This window comes from Coregonus lavaretus (genome assembly GCF_964263955.1).
Source record: "Coregonus lavaretus genome assembly, chromosome: 7".
Lineage (NCBI taxonomy): Eukaryota > Metazoa > Chordata > Actinopteri > Salmoniformes > Salmonidae > Coregonus > Coregonus lavaretus.
Genome location: NC_139994.1, coordinates 38,327,865 through 38,349,148, shown reverse-complemented (window position 1 = coordinate 38,349,148; position 21,284 = coordinate 38,327,865).

Here is a 21,284-nt window from a genome sequence, read left to right as displayed (position 1 = left end):
AAACTATTAAATAACACATATGGCATCATGAAGTAACCAAAAACGTGTAACACATATCAAAATATATTTGAGATTTGAGATTCTTCAAAGTAGCCACCCTTTGACTTGATCACAGCTTTGTACATACAGAATAATACGAAATGTTCTGAGACCAGGTTGCGCTTTCACCTCCCCCGGTAAGAGGGGAATAAGGCAACCTCAGAGTTACATTCAAGGATACTTTATTGACACACACGGATGAAGTGGACATGGAAAGGTAGTGGAATGATAGTGGTCCTGTAATGGACAGATAACAGGGGTAATGAATATGCACAATAACTGATAGCACAAGTAGAGCAACAACGCTATTAACAACGGAAGGGCTGTATTAATGGCATTAATGGCATTACACAACACAGTAAACACAGAGAGGCAACTTACAATAGGCAATGGTAGTAACTATAAAGAACAACAAGCAAGAATGATATACATGTTACAAACTCACTTTGTGCACGTACACTATCCCACGGTATCTCTGTGCATTCAAATTGTCATCGATAAAATGCAATTGTGTTCATTGTTCGTAGCTTATGCCTGCCCATACCATAACCCCACTGCCACCATGGGGCATTCACAACGTTGACATCAGCCAACAGCTCGCCCATATGCTGCTTTACAAGTGGTCTGAAGTCGTGAGGCCAGTAAGAAGTACTGCCAAATTCTCTAAAGCCGCCTTGGCTTAGGGTTGAGAAATTAACATAAACGTATCTGGCAACAGCTCTGGTGAACATTCCTGCAGTCAGTAAGCTGCCTCAAAACTTGAAACATCTGTGGCATTGTGTTGTGTGACAAAACTGCACATTTTAGAGTGGCCTTTTATTGTCCTCAGCACAAGGTGCACCTGTGTAATTATCATTCTGTTTAATCAGCTTCTTGATATGCCACATTTGTCAGGTGGATGGATTATCTTGGCAAAGGAGAAATGCTCACTTACAGGGATGTAAACACATTTGTGCACACAATTTGAGAGAAACATGCTTTTTGTGCGAACAAAATATTTCACGCTTTTATTTCAGCTCATGAAACATGGGACCAGCTAAAGAATAGCTAAAGCCAACTTCATGGTTAGTAGTATTACAGAGAAAAAATAACAAGACAAATTTAAACATCACAAATCTGAGGGGGCAAGTGACCCTGTGCCCCCTTTGGGCGTGACTTCTCTGCTATCAACCACATCATTCTGTCTCTGTGAATATTCAAAACAGACACATTCATTCAGGTCTGTTATTGGTCCTACCATATAGATCAGGGATGGACAATTCCTGTCCTTATGGGCGGAGTGGTGTCACACTTTTTCCGCACACTCTAGGAGCTCAGATGCAATCATTTAATAACATAATAACCAACGTTTCGACAGACAAGCTGTCTTCATCAGGATATCCTGACATTGGTTATTAGGTTATTAAATTATCTCTTCTGAGCTCCTAGAGTGTGCGGCTCTCCTTTTCTTTTTCAAGTGTTCTACTCCGATAGCCAGCACCTCGCCTAAATAGGTGTGCGTTTCTTTCGCCTCCATATTAATCTGGTACTGGTCCTACCATATAGATCAGGGATGGACAATTCCAGTCCTTGGGGGTCGGAGTGGTGTCACACTTTTTCCCCATCCCTAGCAAACACAGCTGATTAAACTGAAGCCCATGAGTATTTGATTATTAGAGTCAAATGTGTTAGCTGGGGCTGGGGAAAAAGTGGAACACCAATCAGGTCCCGAGGACTGGAGTTGCCCATCCCTGATATACAGTGGGGGAAAAAAGTATTTAGTTAGCCACCAATTGTGCAAGTTCTCCCACTTAAAAAGATGAGAGAGGCCTGTAATTTTCATCATAGGTACACGTCAACTATGACAGACAAAATGAGAATTAAAATTCCAGAAAATCACATTGTAGGATTTTTAATGAATTTATTTGCTAATTATGGTGGAAGATAAGTATTTGGTCAATAACAAAAGTTTCTCAATACTTTGTTATATACCTTTTGTTGGCAATGACACAGGTCAAACGTTTTCTGTAAGTCTTCACAAGGAGCCACACTGTTGCTGGTATTTTGGCCCATTCCTCCATGCAGATCTCCTCTAGAGCAGTGATGTTTTGGGGCTGTCGCTGGGCAACATAGACTTTCAACTCCCTCCAAAGATTTTCTATGGGGTTGAGATCTGGAGACTGGCTAGGCCACTCCAGGACCTTGAAATGCTTCTTACGAAGCCACTCCTTCGTTACCCGGGCGGTGTGTTTGGGATCATTGTCATGCTGAAAGACCCAGCCAAGTTTCATCTTCAATTCCCTTGCTGATGGAAGGAGGTTTTCACTCAAAATCTCACGATACATGGCCCCATTCATTCTTTCCTTTACACGGATCAGTCGTCCTGGTCCCTTTGCAGAAAAACAGCCCCAAAGCATGATGTTTCCACCCCCATGCTTCACAGTAGGTATGGTGTTCTTTGGATGCAACTCAGCATTCTTTGTCCTCCAAACACGACGAGTTGAGTTTTTACCAAAAAGTTATATTTTGGTTTCATCTGACCATATGACATTCTCCCAATCCTCTTCTGGATCATCCAAATGCACTCTAGCAAACTTCAGACTGGCCTGGACATGTACTGGCTTAAGCAGGGGGACACGTCTGGCACTGCAGGATTTGAGTCCCTGGCGGCGTAGTGTGTTACTGATGGTAGGCTTTGTTACTTTGGTCCCAGCTCTCTGCAGGTCATTCACTAGGTCCCCCCGTGTGGTTCTGGGATTTTTACTCACCGTTCTTGTGATCATTTTGACCCCACGGGGTGAGATCTTGCGTGGAGCCCCAGATCGAGGGAGATTATCAGTGGTCTTGTATGTCTTCCATTTCCTAATAATTGCTCCCACAGTTGATTTCTTCAAACCAAGCTGCTTACCTATTGCAGATTCAGTCTTCCCAGCCTGGTGCAGGTCTACAATTTTGTTTGTGGTGTCCTTTGACAGCTCTTTGGTCTTGGCCATAGTGGAGCTTGGAGTGTGACTGTTTGAGGTTGTGGACAGGTGTCTTTTATACTGATAACAAGTTCAAACAGGTGCCATTAATACAGGTAACGAGTGGAGGACAGAGGAGCCTCTTAAAGAAGAAGTTACAGGTCTGTGAGAGCCAGAAATCTTGCTTGTTTGTAGGTGACCAAATACTTATTTTCCACCATAATTTGCAAATAAATTAATTAAAAATCCTACAATGTGATTTTCTGGAAAAAAAATTCTCAATGTGTCTGTCATAGTTGACGTGTACCTATGATGAAAATTATAGGCCTCTCTCATCTTCTTAAGTGGGAGAACTTGCACAATTGGTGGCTGACTAAATACTTTTTTCCCCCACTGTAGATGCTCTGTTTGCACCCATCGAGGGATGTGGTGACAGTGGAGAAAAGGGAACACACATAAACAGCTATGTCCTTTTAGAAGGTCGTCATAATCCTTATATAAATATGATGTGTATGCAAGAAATGCAGAGCCACTTCCAAAAACATATTGACAGAGTCTAGTATCTAGTAGTCTAATCAATTAGTTTTCAACCCCTTTGTTATGGCAAGCCTAAATAAGCTCAGGAGTAAAAATGTGCTTAACAAGTCACATAATCAGTTAGATGGACTCACTATGTGTGCAATAATAGTGATTTTTGAACGACTACATAATCTCTGTACCCCACAAATACAATTATCTATAAGGTCCCTCAGTCGAGCAGTGAATTTCAAACATAGATTCAACCACAAAGACCAGTGAGGTTTTCCAATGCCTCGCAAAGAAGGGCACCTTTTGGTAGATGGGTACAAATAAAGCAGACATTGAATATTCCTTTGAGCATGGTGAAGGTATTAATTACGCTTTGGATGGTGTATCAATAGACCCAGTCACTACAAAAATACAGGCGTCCTTCCGAACTCAGCTGCCGGAGAGGAAGGAAAATGCTCAGGGATTTCACCATGAGGCCAATGGTGACTTTAAAACAGTTAGAAAGTTGAATGGCTTTGATAGGAGAAAACTGAGGATGAATCATATACATTTTAGTTACTCCACAATACTAACCTAATTGACAGAGTATGCACTCACTAACTGTAAGTTGCTCTGGATAAGAGCGTCTGCTAAATGACTAAAATGTAAATGTAAAAGAAGGAAACCTGTACATGCATTGTGTTTGCAAGAAGGCACTAAAGTAAAACTGCAAATAATGTGGCAAAGAAATTAACTTTATGTCCTGAATACAAAGCGTAATGTTGGGGCAAATCCAACACAACACATCACTGAGTACCACTCTTCATATTTCCAAGCATGGTGGTGGCTGCATCATGTTATGGGTATGCATGTCATTGGCAAGGACTAGAGACTTTTTTAGGATAAAAATAAACGGAATAGAGCTAAGTACAGGCAGAATCCTAGAGGAAAACCTGGTTCAGTCTGCTTTCCAACAGACACTGGGAGACAATAACCTAAAACACAAGGCCAAATATTAACTGGAGTTGCTTACCAAGACGACATTGAATGTTTCTGAGTGGCTTAGTTACAGTTTTGACTTAATTCGGCTTGAAAACCTATGGCAAAAAAAAAAATGTCTGTCTATATAATGTATAATGCATATATTTTACAATCCAGTTGTGCAAAGCTCTTGGAGACTTACCCAGAAAGACACAGCTTTAATCGACTCAGAGGTGGGAAAACTTATGTAAATGAGATATTTCTGTATTTCATTTCCAATACATTTGTAAAAATTTCAAAAGCGTGTTTTCACTTTGTCATTATGGGGTATTGTGTGTAAATATTATAATTGAATCCATTTTGAATTCAGGCTGTAAGAAAACAACATGTGGAATAAGTTAAGGGGTATGAATACTTTCTGAATGCACTGTATATCTGCAAGAAAGTGATAAATAAGTGACTGTTTGAAAGGGGGTCATATAAACACTGCCTTATTTATATTTTTACAGACAATATTAAGTTAATTCTGTCTGAAATAGTCATGCTATAATGGGAATAGTTTCTCAGACCAAATTTCCATTCTGGCTCAAACAAAGCAATCTGATCATGCTCCAGTCAAATACAGCTATAGGGAATGCCTATACATTGTCCAATCTCCTTCCACACATTGATTTCATTCTTCACATCTTTATTCAGAAACAAACAAACTTGAAATTAAGTGTTGTTTCACTGTCTTGCTGCAGGTTGTGCAATGTTCAAAAGTGTGTGAGAAATTAGCATTAACTTGTGTGTGTGGTGTCAAGTGTGGATGGTCCTATGTATGCAAATAGCCGAGATTGGATATTTCAGCACCATAGACAGCAGCGACATTGGGATAGCGAGATCTGTAATTCAGCAACACGACACTGGATAGCGGCTGTCTCAGGTGAAGTGGGCATTGGGAAAATCCCATCTAATGGGAGACGAGGCATAAGAGGCAAAAAGACTGAAGGAGACGATCCCACAGGAACTCTATGCTTAACTGTTCTGCCACATTCATTTCAAATGTTACATTTTTCGATTTGTAAATGAAAGGGAACACATCTGCAAATAATTATTACTATTCCCAACAAGACAACGAAGTGATGGTCTTTACCCGCCATGGAGACTTATAAAAGCTACTTTCCCCCCACCCAAAAGTTCCCACGCTGAGCCATGTTGTTTACTACATCATTATGCATATGTACCGTGGTTCGTTCTGCGTTGTGTACTTTTAATTAGGACACTGCCACAACTGGAATTCTGATGGTTGGATAATTTTTATTCGACCTGCACACGAAGAGACAACACACAATATCTTAGCCCTTGGTGCAGACACAGCTCTCGGGCACCTTGCTAGTTGAAGGTCAGGCAAAAGAGAACATGTGCTTCAGGCACACGTTCAGTGCTTAACAACACACTATACAATACAAGTAAAATGATATACAACATAATTCTGACAAAATAAAAGACATACCTGCACACAAAGAGACAACACACAATATGTTAGCCCTTGGTGCAGCCACAGCTCTCGGGCACCTGCGTGAGCACATAGAAACACACTCAAACACTGCCCCAAATACTCCCGAGTTACAATAGGTACCCTAATTAGCGAGCTCGGTGAAAGTTGTTAACATAAATCTTTATATTGTCCACATTGTAACAAAACCTGTAGTTGCGTAACAGCACTTTGTGTAACTTTACCACAGTTTTATATTAACAAATTACGGCGCCAAGGACAACATACCTTGCTAGTTGAAGGTCAGGCAAAAGAGAACAATAAGAGGGTACATAAATACAGATAACCCTCGATGGACCAAACCAAAATATACACAACTTTTACAATTAGGTGTATTTACAATATAGATATATAAAAATGTTTGTAAACCAAAGAATAACATTAGCTATGCAGCTGTAATTAAATAAAGAAACCACATTGAATTATTATTATTATTAACTTATTAACATCCCCTCTTGACCTGGCCTACTTGAACTGTCCTTGTGTGCAACTTGGTGCACAATCTAGGGGAACAACATCACACTACTACATTCACCCCTACTGTTTTACACTAGATTATAAACACAAAACAAAACACATTACCTCGAAGGTAACAAAGCAAAGAAAGAAAAAAAACATTTCACACCCACAGGGCGACAGAGTAACCCAGTGTAGTCCCTTAATTCTAGACCCACAAATGGTCGATCAGCTGGAAAGCTATCCCGTGAAGGATTAGGAAAGATAAGAGGTAGCTAATCCCTTATTCAACCCTATACAAAAAATGCCAAATACATTTTATGCTGATGAACTACACACAAAGTTACATGAATTGTCAAAAATATTAGACAAACCCACAAATCACTCTAAGACCCACTTAGATTACCACATACACACAAAAAAAGAAAAGGTAGGCAATATCCTACCGTCACTGAGAAACCAAGAACTGTTTTATTTCCTGTGTAGACATAGTTTGGATTAGCCTATTCACTGGCTTAATAAATCTACCTCGTCTAGTCCGAACACCCTCACCCAAAAACCTAGCAGGAATGTCACGGACAGCACCAACCGTGCTCAAAGGTCTAACCTCAGGTTGTGGAGTACTACAGGCTACTACTACTACTACTATTGGCATATCCGGAGCCAGCACACTTTCAATTTCCGACTCAACACTAGTAGTGTCAGACGACTGATCAGAATCCTGGTAGATTGTCACAGACCACACTGACAAAGCATCTTCAACCAAGTTAACAACATCAGGCACCATCCCAGCTGAGTGGAGTTTCACTATCAGAATTCTTGTAGGCTTTGGGGATCTCTCTGATCCACTTCTGTTGAGCACACCTCACTCAAGGGGACTTCATACAGTTGTTCCACTTCACTTCCATCAGCTGGGACTTCACCATCCTCTTGGAGTATCCTCCCAGAAGACTCAGGAAGGCTTGCTACACAGTGGACAGTCCTTGCGTCACTCCCATCCATTTGCTGGATGCTGCAGACATCTCAGAGATCATGTCACCACTCGATAGAGATCCGTGACTCTCAGCTTCCTCCCAAGAAGGCAAAGGCAGAAAGTTGACTAGCATAATCAGGTTCCTATGCACAATTTTGATGTGTCCAGTGGTAGGGTGCTGTATACGATATGTGTTCAGTGAGCTGTTCTTCGCAACAACTATGTACACCGCACTGTCCCAGCGATCAGCCAGTTTCTTCTTGCCCCTCTCTCCCTTGTTAGCAAGTAGAACTCTGTCTCCCTTCTCTACCGAATGACCCTTCGACCGTCTGTTGTAGACCTCGGCTTGTCTCTTTTGTTGCTTACTTGCATGCTGCTGAGCCAATGTCATGGCTTCTCTCAGATCCTCACCCAATGACTGGACATACTTATCCACATCTACCATGTCCCCATCCAACAGCACACTTTCAAACATAACATCTACTGGCAACCTAGGGGTGCGTCCAAACATCAAGAAGAAGGGCGGAAACCCAGTAGTCTCGTGAACAGTGCAGTTATAGGAGAATGTCAATGTGTTCAACATCTGAGGCCATTTAGCCTTGGACCTAGCTGGCAGAGCTCTAATCATCCCACCCAGTGGGCGATTCAGACGTTCTGCTTGACCGTTCCCCAAGGGATGATAAGGTGTGGTGTGGGACTTTCCAACACCAGATAACTGAAGTAATTCTGCAATAAGTGAACTTTCAAAGTTAGCACCCTTGTCAGAATGGACACAATCAGCGAACCCATAAATGCAGAAGAAATTATTCCAGAGAACACGAGCCACAGTCTTAGCACACTGGTTTGGAAATGGATACGCACATGCCAGCTTAGTAAAGTGATCAGTCACTACTAACACATCAATAGACTTGTTGTTTGAATCTTCTGCAGTCCAGAAATCAATACACACGAGTTTCAAAGGTGCCGTTGTCACAATGGAGACAAATAAAGGTGAAATAAAATAAATAAAAAAATTGCTTCAGGCTCGGGTGCTTTACTCAACACGCATCTCTTACAGTGGGCCACGTATTCCTTGAAATCCTTTTCCATAGAATCCCAGTAAAACCGCTGTCTCGTAAGCCACAATGTGCACTGCTGGCCCTGGTGACCAGCATCATCATGAACTCCCTTTAACACAAGGCCTCTCAAAGACACAGGTACGACATACACAAAAAAAAATGTATGCACGCATGACTGTAAGTCGCTTTGGATAAAAGCGTCTGCTAAATGGCATATTATTATTATTATTATTATTATTATACTGGAATATTTTCTTCTTACTCACTGGGTGTTTTGAGACACGATACAGAATCCCTAACCGCGTGGTGAGTTTTCACCACTGTCTTAGAGTATAATCCGTTTCCTTAGCTTCAAGGGCTTGCTCTCTCCTAGATGGCCGCCGGCCTCTATCTACAAAGAACATGACTCCGCTGATGACAGGATCCAGTGACTGGTTATCATACAGCTCCTTGTGTGTAAAGACAGGTAAAGGGCTCTGACACATGGACGTCAACCTCTCAAGGTGCTGCACATGTGAAACAGCCCTCACTGTGGCACCATCATCCCATCGGCGGTGAGCATGGAGGACAGCAGACACCTCTTCACAGGAAACCAACCCACTGACATCGTCTCCAGCTCTACTCAACTCATTCTCAGGAGCCATAGACATTCCACAGACAGCCACGGGATGTTCACAGGAGAGGCAGAACATGTCTTGAACATCATCCACTCGAAGACCTCTGGCTTCCTCCAGCAGGACATCATATGGAATTCTTGTCAGTCGGTGCAGAACTATGGAGCGGACAAACGGCTCTCTGCTCAAAGCATTAGCAACAACATTCTTGGGACCTGGTATGTACTGGATATCAAAATCAAAGGGTGCCAGCTTTGCAACCCATCTCTGCTCGCATGCATCAAGTCTCGGCTTTGTAAGAATATATTTGAGTGGATTGTTGTCGGTCCACACAGTAAACTTATGCCCTCGCAGCCAATGGCTGAATTTATCATGAATGGCCCATTTCATGGCTAGAAATTCCAGCCGGTTAGCAGGATACTTGGATTGTGCATGATTAAGAGATTTACTAGCAAAAGCTATCGGCCTGGCTATGTCCTTCCCATCTTGCACTTGTGATAGTACAGCTCCCAAACCACTAGTAGATGCATCCACGGAAAGTAGAAATGGCTGAGAAAAATCTGGATGAGCCAGCAGTGCCTGGTCAACTAGTGCTGATTTCAAAGCTTCAAAAGCGAGTCGACATTCGGCAGTCCAGTCTGCAGCAGTGAGCCTGCGAGGGGGACCAGGCCTCTTCCTACCCTTGCCTCTCATAGGCTTCTTCTGACCTGTAGTTAGCTGAAACAATGGCCTAGCAACCATGGAACAATTCTCAATGTAGTGCTGATAGTATACTACCATACCAAGGAAAGAACAGATTTTGCTAGGAGATGGCGTGACACCATCAGCTTCCATTATCTCACACTCAGTCACATTCAAAATGGTTTGAACTTTAGCAGGGTCAGTGGCTACACCCTCCTGAGAAATTATGTTGCCCAAAAACTTAACAGACCTCCTCAGAAACTTGCACTTAGACGGAGACAGTTTAAGGTTGTGCTCCTGCAACCGCTGAAAAACCATCTCAAGTCTCTGCAGACTCTCTTCCTCCGTCTTAGTAAAAACCATCAGATCATCCAAGTAACAAAGGAGACTTAGAACGTTTTGGTCACCAAAGATGGTCAGCATCATTCTCATAAAAGTAGCCGGCCTGTTGCAGAGGCCCTGAGGTAACCGATTGTACTCGTGCAGACCTAAAGGGGAGGAAAAGGCAGTGTATTTCTTGTCCTCTTCATGCAGTGGCACGTTGTAATACCCTGATGTCAAATCCATTGTGCTGAAGAAGGCAATACCTCCCAGCGCGGCCAGTACATCAGCCTGATGAGGCAGGGGATGAGCATCCTTTACTGTGCAGGCATTTAACCACCTGAAGTCAGTACATAGGCGCAAGTCCCCATTCTTTTTCCATACCAGCACCAATGGTGAGGCATACTCGCTGCTGGATTTTCTGACGATTTCCTTTTCCTCCATATCATCCAGTGTTTCCCTGAGTTTTTGGTAATGAGCTGGAGACAGCCTACGATAAGGTAATCGAAATGGGCGGTCGTCAGTCAGCCATATGCGATGGCAGAACTCCTTTGCCTCACCACAATCTAGGCTATGTCTAGAGAACACTGTGTCATACTTCCCAATTAAGTTGACAAGTTTATCTTTCCAGAACTGTGAAACTGGACACTCCTCAACAGACAGTCCTTGAAGTCCAAGATTGCTCAGTGTACTGTTGCCATTAACTACACTGCCACCAACTGAACTCTTAGCTGTCAGACTGCCATGTGATCTGTCACATTGAGCCTTTGCCACATTCTGATAAGCTGCTTGCTGCTTGACATCATCAAAATCCTCCAAAGCAATGCAAGGGTACACATCCGCCACTTTAGCATTTTGTCTCAGGGTAACTGGGGATGTTGTTGGAATCACAATCATCACAGGGAGCCATCCATCCTACCACAGAGGCGTAACTACTCTCCCCACTAGTATGTGTCGATTCACACAACGAGACGTGCTGGGCTCGACAACAACAGTACTGCCCACAGAGAGTTTTGTCTTTGGGGGTAGGCGGCCCCACACCAGATGCTCACTCATGGGTTGGAGCGTTACTGCTCTCTTCAACTTAATGGTGCCCACTTTCTCTGGGATGGAGTCTCCTCTCCATCTCTCCAGATTTGACATCACACTGGCTAGAGGAACCTGGTGTACCCACCACCCGCCAGGAGCTGTCATTTGATTTGAACTGTCTAATCAGAGACTTCAACACATTAGTGCCCACAATGAGTTCATCAACCTGCCCATCAACAATAAGCACTGGGACTACATAACTGAAGCCATAAAGTTGAATCTTTAAGTCACACATGCCCACTGGGCTAGTTTGCTTCCCACCACAACCCACCAGGATGATGTCTGAAGGAGCTAGAAAGTTCCCCTCTACCACTCCTGCCTCCCTCAACCGAGGTACAATATCTGCGCGCAGAGTAGTAGCCATGGACCCACTATCTAACATCCCCTTCAGCTCAACTTTATCCTGTACTAGCACAGTGGTGTAAAACAAACTGTCATTCTGAGTAATTCTCATTGTGTTCTGAAAAATTACTGTGTTGTTCTTGGGTACTGACTCACAAAAGTAAGAATAAGCAGATTGGATATCATCATCAGTGGAGGAAAAATAAGAATGCCCCACATTGCCCTCCTCAGAATGGAGGCTTTCTAGTTTTCCTGAGACCTGCCAGGCTGTCCACATCCAGGGTTCTGTCGCTGCCCAGCCGCACTACAGTCAAAGCTCATGTGGCCCGGAGAGAAGCACTTGAAGCACAGCTGGTGCATCTGACAGTGAGCTTTGGTCCAGTGATTAGTGCTTCCACAGACAGCGCACTCACGCTGACGTTTGTGGAACTGTTTACGGGGCCCTCTACATTTAACATACGCTCTTATCCAGAGCGACTTACAGTTAGTGCGTACATTACTTTTTTTTTTTTCATACCCCCCATGGGAATCGAACCCACAACCCTGCCGTTGCAAACGCCATGCTCTACGAACTGAGCTACATCCCCTGCCGGCCATTCCCTCCCCTACCCTAGACGATGCTGGGCCAATTGTGCACCGCCCCATGGGTCTCCCGGTCGCGGCCGGCTACGATAGAGCCTGGATTCGAACCAGAATCTCTAGTGGCACAGCTTGCACTGCGATACAGTGCCTTAGACCACTGCACCACTCACAGACTGAGTATTGCTGAGTATTGCTGACAAGAGCCTTCTCTAACAAAGTCAAAACTTTCTTTAATGTCCCACCCTCAGATACAGATGGTGCCTGGTCTGGTTCACGGCCACATTGAGAAAAATATGACACATTAGGTCTTTTCACAGGACCCACTCCCTCCTGAGGGCAGTCAAAAACGGCAGCTACCTGCTGTGAAAGTTGTGTTCTACATGCTTTACGTTCCCTTAACAGTTCATCCAACCGATCATGTACCTCACTGGCTGTCCAGTCACGAATGGGTTTGCTCTTGAACACTTGGGCCAACTCTTTATCAGGACAGTTGCGTACAAACATGACTGCCAACTCTGAGCACTGATTGGGTAAGGTCCTGCCCTCACTCACAAGGTACTGTTCGGCTGCCTCTGCAGCTTTGTTAAGTCTAATCCAGAAATCTATTGGACCCTCATTAGCATATGGTTTGATTGAATAGAAATCAGCTAATGGCATACCTGAGCAGACAGTATCCCCAAAGTGTTGCTTGAAAACACTGAACACTGCCTTAACATCTGTGACAACAAGGTTGTTACGCATCCAGACTTTGGCCACATCCCGTGCCCTCCCCATGAGCCTAGACATCACCTCCCCAACATTCCCAGACCCAGTGTAAACCCTCTTCTCTAGGTAGACTCCCATTAACTCCTCCCACTCCAGGACAGAGTACTTATCTGAGCCATCACCCCTAAAAAGAGGTGGAGCACTAACATCTGACTTCACAACCAGATTCAGCTTGGACGCATCAATAAAGGTTGACCCACACTGCTCAGGCAGGGGAAACTGCTGGGGTTGGTGAGGGGGACGGGCAGGAGAAAGACTGGAAACCCCAGGCTGCAGTAAACTCGCTCTGATAGATTCTGCTATCTCTGAACCAATCTGCTTAATAAGGTCACTAAGCTGACTCGGAGGCGTCCCATTATCACCGAGTACTGTGGATGATGGTACATCAAAAGACAGAGGTGGGATACCCTGGTCAGGTGGAATAAACAGCCTACCCCTCCCAGTGCTTGCAAACTCAGGACTAGCAAACGCTCTACTCCCAGGAGCTGACTGTACAATTGGTGTAAATGGAAGGACACCCCTCCCTCTACCCATACTAAAATCCCCAGCATCACACATCTTATGGACTAAAGAATCTTCCATGGCTCAACAGAGCACTAAAATACAATGTAATTTAGTGCATTCAAAGACCAAAAAAATTTTATTATGGCAATAAACAAATTCATTCAAAACATACAAATAAGCACGAATACCTGTATCTAATGAATTTGCTACATTCACTTTCAATGTTTACAGTATATATTAACTTACAGTAAACCATCAACAAATTCGCATGCGCAGGTCCTGCACCTCATCCACATGCACAGCTCCGGCGGTCGGCTTGAGCTGACCAGTCGGCAGGTCACTGCACCAGTTTGTAGCGTGGTTCGTTCTGCGTTGTGTACTTTTAATTAAGACACTGCCACAACTGGAATTCTGATGGTTGGATAATTTTTATTCGACCTGTACACGAAGAGACAACACACAATATGTTAGCCCTTGGTGCAGCCACAGCTCTCAGGCACCTTGCTAGTTGAAGGTCAGGCAAAAGAGAACAGGTGCTGCATGCACACATTCAGTGCCTAACAACACACTATACAACACACTATACAAAAAGTAAAATGATATACAACATAATTCTGACAAAATAAAACACATACCTGCACACGAAGAGACAACACACAATAGCTTAGCCCTTGGTGCAGCCACAGCTCTCGGGCACCTGCGTGAGCACATAGAAACTCACTCAAACACTGCCCCAAATACTCCCGTAACAAAACCTATAGTTGCGTAACAGCACTTTGTGTAACTTTACCACAGTTTTATATTAACAAATTACGGCGCCAAGGACAACATACCTTGCTAGTTGAAGGTCAGGCAAAAGAGAACAATAAGAGGGTACATAAATACAGATAACCCGCGATGGACCAACCCAAAATATAGAAAACTTTTACAATTAGGTGTATTTACAATATAGATAGATAAAAATGTTTGTACACCAAAAAATAACATTAGCTATGCAGCTGTGATTAAAATAAAGAAACCACATTGAATTATTATTATTATTATTAACTTATTAACATCCCCTCTTGACCTGGCCTACTTGAACTGTCCTTGTGTGCAATTTGGTGCATAATATAGGAGAACAACATCACACTACTACACATTTATTCAAGTCATACCTTTATTGTCATTCATGCTCTTGTTTTTAACCGAGTAGTTTTGCAAAAGTGTAACCTGCGTCAATTCAGAGCTAGGAAATATTGGAATAACGTGCTTAAGAGGACCCCTGACACGCACAACAGGATAACACAACAACCACATTTTCAATTGACAATCATTGATTTAAATGGATGTGGTCAATAGATTTGTATGGGCATATATACTAATTTAATTTAACTTGTAAGCCAAGGATGGATTAGTAGGTCTATGTAACATGCACCTGGATAACCGCGTCATGAATCGGAACGGGCTCCAATGTCCTCATATTTACATTTCCATTTTAGTCATTAGAACCAGGATCTCTAGTGGCACAGTTAGCACTGCGATGCAGTGCCTTAGACCACTGCGCCACTCAGGAAGACCACTGCGCCACTCATATACACATTATGACAAAATAAAGAGCTTTCACGAAATAAAGACATAGAAGAAAACAGGTTCTAGAAACTCAGTTTCTCCATGGCAATAGAATGTAAACATGTATATTGCGCCAAACATAACCAAATATCGCCTACAACTCAATTCTCAGCGCAGCATATTGGACGACTCCACAGGCATTGATCATTCGCGACTTTAAGTCATTCCTGTTATCTCTAGACCATCCCGTATATCTATAGCGCTGCATTTCGTCCCCCTTTGACCATGGATAGGGTTGGGAGCATTCCTGAGTTCACTTATGGTCCCACTAAGGTAATCTTAGGAGATATTCCTTTTGGCATACTGTAAATGCCTGTGCATAATGTACCTAATAAAGCATAATTATTTTAATTATCTTCAAAGGAATTCTGTAGAAGCAGCCTTTATTTTCAGACTCTGCAGGCCTGCTGGGAGGAAGTACACTGCTCAAAAAAATAAAGGGAACACTTAAACAACACAATGTAACTCCAAGTCAATCACACTTCTGTGAAATCAAACTGTCCACTTAGGAAGCAACACTGATTGACAATAAATTTCACATGCTGTTGTGCAAATGGAATAGACAACAGGTGGAAATTATAGGCAATTAGCAAGACACCCCCAATAAAGGACTGGTTTTGCATGTGGTGACCACAGACCACTTCTCAGTTCCTATGCTTCCTGGCTGATGTTTTGGTCACTTTTGAATGCTGGCGGTGCTTTCACTCTAGTGGTAGCAAGAGATGGAGTCTACAACCCACACAAGTGGCTCAGGTAGTGCAGCTCATCCAGGATGGCACATCAATGCGAGCTGTGGCAAGAAGGTTTGCTGTGTCTGTCAGCGTAGTGTCCAGAGCATGGAGGCGCTACCAGGAGACAGGCCAGTACATCAGGAGACGTGGAGGAGGCCGTAGGAGGGCAACAACCCAGCAGCAGGACTACTACCTCCGCCTTTGTGCAAGGAGGAGCAGGAGGAGCACTGCCAGAGCCCTGCAAAATGACCTCCAGCAGGCCACAAATGTGCATGTGTCTGCTCAAACGGTCAGAAACAGACTCCATGAGGGTGGTATGAGGGCCCGACGTCCACAGGTGGGGGTTGTGCTTACAGCCCAACACCGTGCAGGACATTTGGCATTTGCCAGAGAACACCAAGATTGGCAAATTCGCCACTGGTGCCCTGTGCTCTTCACAGATGAAAGCAGGTTCACACTGAGCACGTGACAGACGTGACAGAGTCTGGAGACGCCGTGGAGAACGTTCTGCTGCCTGCAACATCCTCCAGCATGACCGGTTTGGCGGTGGGTCAGTCATGGTGTGGGGTGGCATTTCTTTGGGGGTCCGCACAGCCCTCCATGTGCTCGCCAGAGGTAGCCTGACTGCCATTAGGTACCGAGATGAGATCCTCAGACCCCTATGCTGGTGCGGTTGGCCCTGGGTTCCTCCTAATGCAAGACAATGCTATACCTCATGTGGCTGGAGTGTGTCAGCAGTTCCTGCAAGAGGAAGGCATTGATGCTATGGACTGGCCCGCCCGTTCCCCAGACCTGAATCCAATTGAGCACATCTGGGACATCATGTCTCGTTCCATCCACCAACGCCACGTTGCACCACAGACTGTCCAGGAGTTGGCGGATGCTTTAGTCCAGGTCTGGGAGGAGATCCCTCAGGAGACCATCTGCCACCTCATCAGGAGCATGCCCAGGTGTTGTAGGGAGGTCATACAGGCACGTGGAGGCCACACACACTACTGAGCCTCATTTTGACTTGTTTTAAGGACATTACATCAAAGTTAGATCAGCCTGTAGTGTGGTTTTCCACTTTAAATTTGAGGGTGACTCCAAATCCAGACCTCCATGGGTTAATAAATTTGATTTCCATTGATAATTGTTGTGTGATTTTGTTGTCAGCACATTCAACTATGTAAAGAAAAAAGTATTTAATAAGATTATTTCATTCATTCAGATCTAGGATGTGTTATTTTAGTGTTCCCTTTATTTTTTTGAGCAGTGTATATTACAACAAACAGGTAAGATTCATCCCACAAAAACAGTAACTACAGAAAAAAAGAGAGAGATTTCATCCCAAAACAAGAGTTTAGACAGTTTAGAGAAGATGGTCATAAGAGTTCTTAATATCACTTGCAAATTGTGAGACATGAGCAGTTGTGAAATGTCGCGAGAGGCCCTTCTGAAAGCACATTATATGGTCTTTAGTGGCACGGTCTCACACCTTACCTCATCTTGCAGAAGAAGCTCATGGTCCACTATCTGCTGCTCCAGAGTCGAGGCCAGGTCTCGCCCCATGTCACCATGGAGCACATGAGCGACTGGCTGGTGTCTCAGGGCAAAAAATCCCTTAGGGAGAGGTGAGTACCACGTCAGCTCTCACCTTCACTGTCATTCTCTGTCACCAGCAGCACTCCAGGAGGTGTGGGTAAAATAAACAACAAAAAATAGGAAGCCAGGAAAGTTGAAATGCTTTGTGTTTTATTTGAAGGGTGTGGAAGGAAACCCTGGAGGAGGGGAACGAACTCGCTCGGCTGGTAAGAGAATGAGAGTTAGAGACTTAGACTATCAGTCAGTGAGCTCTTTTCTAGCCTTTCAACAACTAGTTAGTACAGCAGAATATATCTGTTGTGAAATTACACTAATGGAACTTCCTGCTTCCTACGGCAGACCTGGGAAGTAAACACCTGCCTTAAAAATGATTGACATGGAGCACGAGGCTGTCTGCAAGCTCCACCGCTCTATGCACCCCACCTCTCCAGCTGGCGCTGACATGTGAGTTCCATGTACTGCTCCTCATACGGCTTGCTCCATTCATCTACACATCTGGAGCTATGCAGAAAGAAACTAGGGCACTGTTCTCTGTGTGAACATTGCACATCGTTTAGCTTTCTCTGCTGCTTTTTGTTGATTTCAGCGACCCTAAGGTCCACAGCATCGTGGAGAGAGCTGTGAGGAGCATTCTGGACAAGCTGTCCAATAAGCCCTGTAGCAACCTGCTCAGCCCATCCCAGGTGGTGGTGGAGCTGGAGCCCAGGATCCTCCTGGCCCTGTGGCTTCAGCCAGAGGAAGGCCATTCAGATCACCCCATCCTCCTAAGCGGGATGGCTGTGAGTATGGTGGTGGCCGTAGGGGAGAAGCTCTCCAGCATGTTGAAGGCCTCTTCTCCTCACACCCCTTTCTCCCGGGCTGCTGCTTTTGACTCTGTGAGTTCGATCCTCGGGAGAATCAGCCAGTCCTTCTCCCTGGATAACCTCACAACCCCTTTTTTTATGAGCTCTGTCTGTGCCTTTGTGGCGGACGAGGTGAAAAGCTACTTCCAGCCTACTGCAGACACCCTGCCAGTTCCCCCTGTCCTAGTGGTGGCCATCTCCGCCACACTACCAGCTGACATCCAAGCAGGTGAGTAGCACTCATAGAGAGCACTCTGAAGATGCCTTTTGTCATGACATCCTGGTGCCTTGTAGTAGAAGAGCCAATCAGGATTTTAATTGTCACCCCTAACACAGATGCAGACCAGGCTTCTTCCCACCTGGAGGTTGTGGAAATCACCCATAACACAGAGGCAGACCCAGCTTCTTCCCACCCGGAGGTTGTGGACATCACCCCTAACACAGAGAAAGACCTGGCTTCTGCCCACCTGGAGGTTGAGGGAATCACCCCTAGCACAGAGGCAGATCCTGCTTCTTCCCACCTGGAGCTTGTGGACATAACATTTAACACAAAGGCAGACCCGGCTTATTCCCAGCTGGAGGTTGTGGAAATCACCCCTAACATAGAGGCAGACCCGGCTTCTTCTCACCTGGAGGTTGTGGACATCAACCCTAACAAAGACGCACACCTGGCTTCTTCCCACCTGGAGGTTGTGGACATCACCCCTAACAAAGAGGCACACCTGGCTTCTACCCACCTGAAGTTTGTGGTCATCACCCCTATCACAGAGTTAGACCCGGTTTCTTCCTATCAGGAGGTTGTGGAAACCACCCCTAACACAGATGCAGACCCGGCTTCTTCCCATCAGAAGCTTGTGGACATCACCCCAAACACAGAGGCAGATCCTGCTTCTTCCCACCTGGAGCTTGTGGACATCACCCCTAACACAGAGGCAGATCCTGCTTCTTCCCACCTGGAGCTTGTGGACATAACATTTAACACAAAGGCAGACCCGGCTTATTCCCAGCTGGAGGTTGTGGAAATCACCCCTAACATAGAGGCAGACCCTGCTTCTTCCCACCGTAAGGTTGTGGACATCCCCCCTAATAGAGAGGTAGACCCGGCTTCTTCTCACCTGGAGGTTGTGGAAATCACCCCTAACAAAGAGGCAGAACCCGTCTCTTCCCACTTGGAAGTTGTGGACATCACCCCTAACACAGAGGCAGACCCTGCTTGTTCTCAGCTGGAGGTTTTGGACCTCACCCCTAACACAGTGGCAGACCCGGCTTGTTCTCACCTGGAGGTTGTGGAAATCAACCCTAACAAAGAGGCAGAACCCGTCTCTTCCCACTTGGAGATTGTGTTCGTCACACCTAACACAGAGGCAGAACCTGTCTCTTCCCACTTGGAAGTTGTGGACATCAACCCTTACACAGAGGCAGACCCGGCTTCTACCCACCTGAAGGTTGTGGACATCACCCCTAACACAGAGGCTGACCCTGCTTGTTCTCAGCTGGAGGATTTGGACCTCACCCCTAACACAGAGGCAGACCCGGCTTGTTCTCAGCTGGAGGTTTTGGACCTCACCCCTAACACAGAGGCAGACCCGGCTTCTTCACTCTTGGAGGTTGTGGACATCACACCTGAAGAAAAGCCTCGCATGGTGGCCGTCTCCGCCACTCTGCCATCTGATATCCAAGCAGGTGAGTAATGTAGTAAGACTTATAGAAAGCACTCTGACAGGTGCCATTTGTCATGATAACATGTAAAGTGTTGGTCCCATGTTTCATGAGCTGAAATTAAAGATCCCATTCAACTGGCCAATGTTTAGAACCTACGGTTTGCATTTATTTACATTCTGTCCCGCTTTTGTCCCTTTCCAGAGGATGTTGCTGTGGTCACCCCGGATGTCACCCCATACGTCACCAAGGACGTGACCCTGGATGTTCCATGCAGGGCGAGGAAAGGGGCACTCCGGCGTTTTTTTTGCAGGCTTTGGAGGGCAGTGTGCTGCTGCACTTGCCACAAGGAAGAGGAGGAACAATATTAATTATTCATTAGACCAGAAACAGGATTGAACCATAGACCATTACATTCTTTGCATTATAGTTGCCTTCAATTCTGATTTTCTTCTGTTTAATTCTTAATTAATTTCAGAACATTTCTCTAAACTTTGTGGAGTAGGTTGTGTAAATAAGTGGGAAACATCCCAATCCCATTTGTAATGCTTTTAATGATTTACTTATTACATTTTTTTTAGATGTATTATTTGACAAAAAAGTGGAGGGCGCTCAACCAACGTTGAGTCGAGGTGCAACCAAAAACCTTAATCATAATATAAAAGGAAAAGCGCAACTCTTTCTCACTATTAAAAATGCATTGTTTTATTCAAGCAATGTTAAAAGATTAACGTTTTGGCCTAGTCTATGACGATATGCAAGTTGTGTTTGCCCAGTAAAAGGGGGAGCCAGACTCACCCTGGTTCTTGGGGGTTGCAGACACTGAATAATTATCATTTGAAATAAATGGCACTTTTGTCTTGACTAAATATCTTGAATGAATATGAATTAAACATTTTATTTCATTTTTTTTTATTTAACCTTTATTTAACCAGGTAGGCCAGTTGAGAACAAGTTCTCATTTACAACTGCGACCTGGCCAAGATAAAGCAAAGCAGTGCGATAAAAACAACAACAACACAGAGTTACACATGAGATAAACAAAACATACAGTCAATAACACAATAGAAAATCTATATACAGTGTTTGCAAATGTAATAAGTTATGGAGGTAAGGCAATAAATAGGCCATAGTCCAAATAATTTCAATTTAGTATTAACACTGGAGTGATAGATGTGCAGAAGATGATGTACAAATAGAGATACTGGGGTGCAAATTAGCAAAATAAATAACAATATGGGGATGAGGTAGTTGGGTGGGCTAATTACAGATGGGCTGTGTACAGGTGCAGTGATCGGTAAGCTGCTCTGACAACTGATGCTTAAAGTTAGTGAGGGAGATAAGAGTCTCCAGCTTCAGAGATTTTTGCAGTTCTTTCCAGTCATTAGCAGCAGAGAACTGGAAGGAATGGGAGCCAAAGGAGGTGTGATATACCTGCTGGAGCGCATACCATGGGTGGGTTTTGC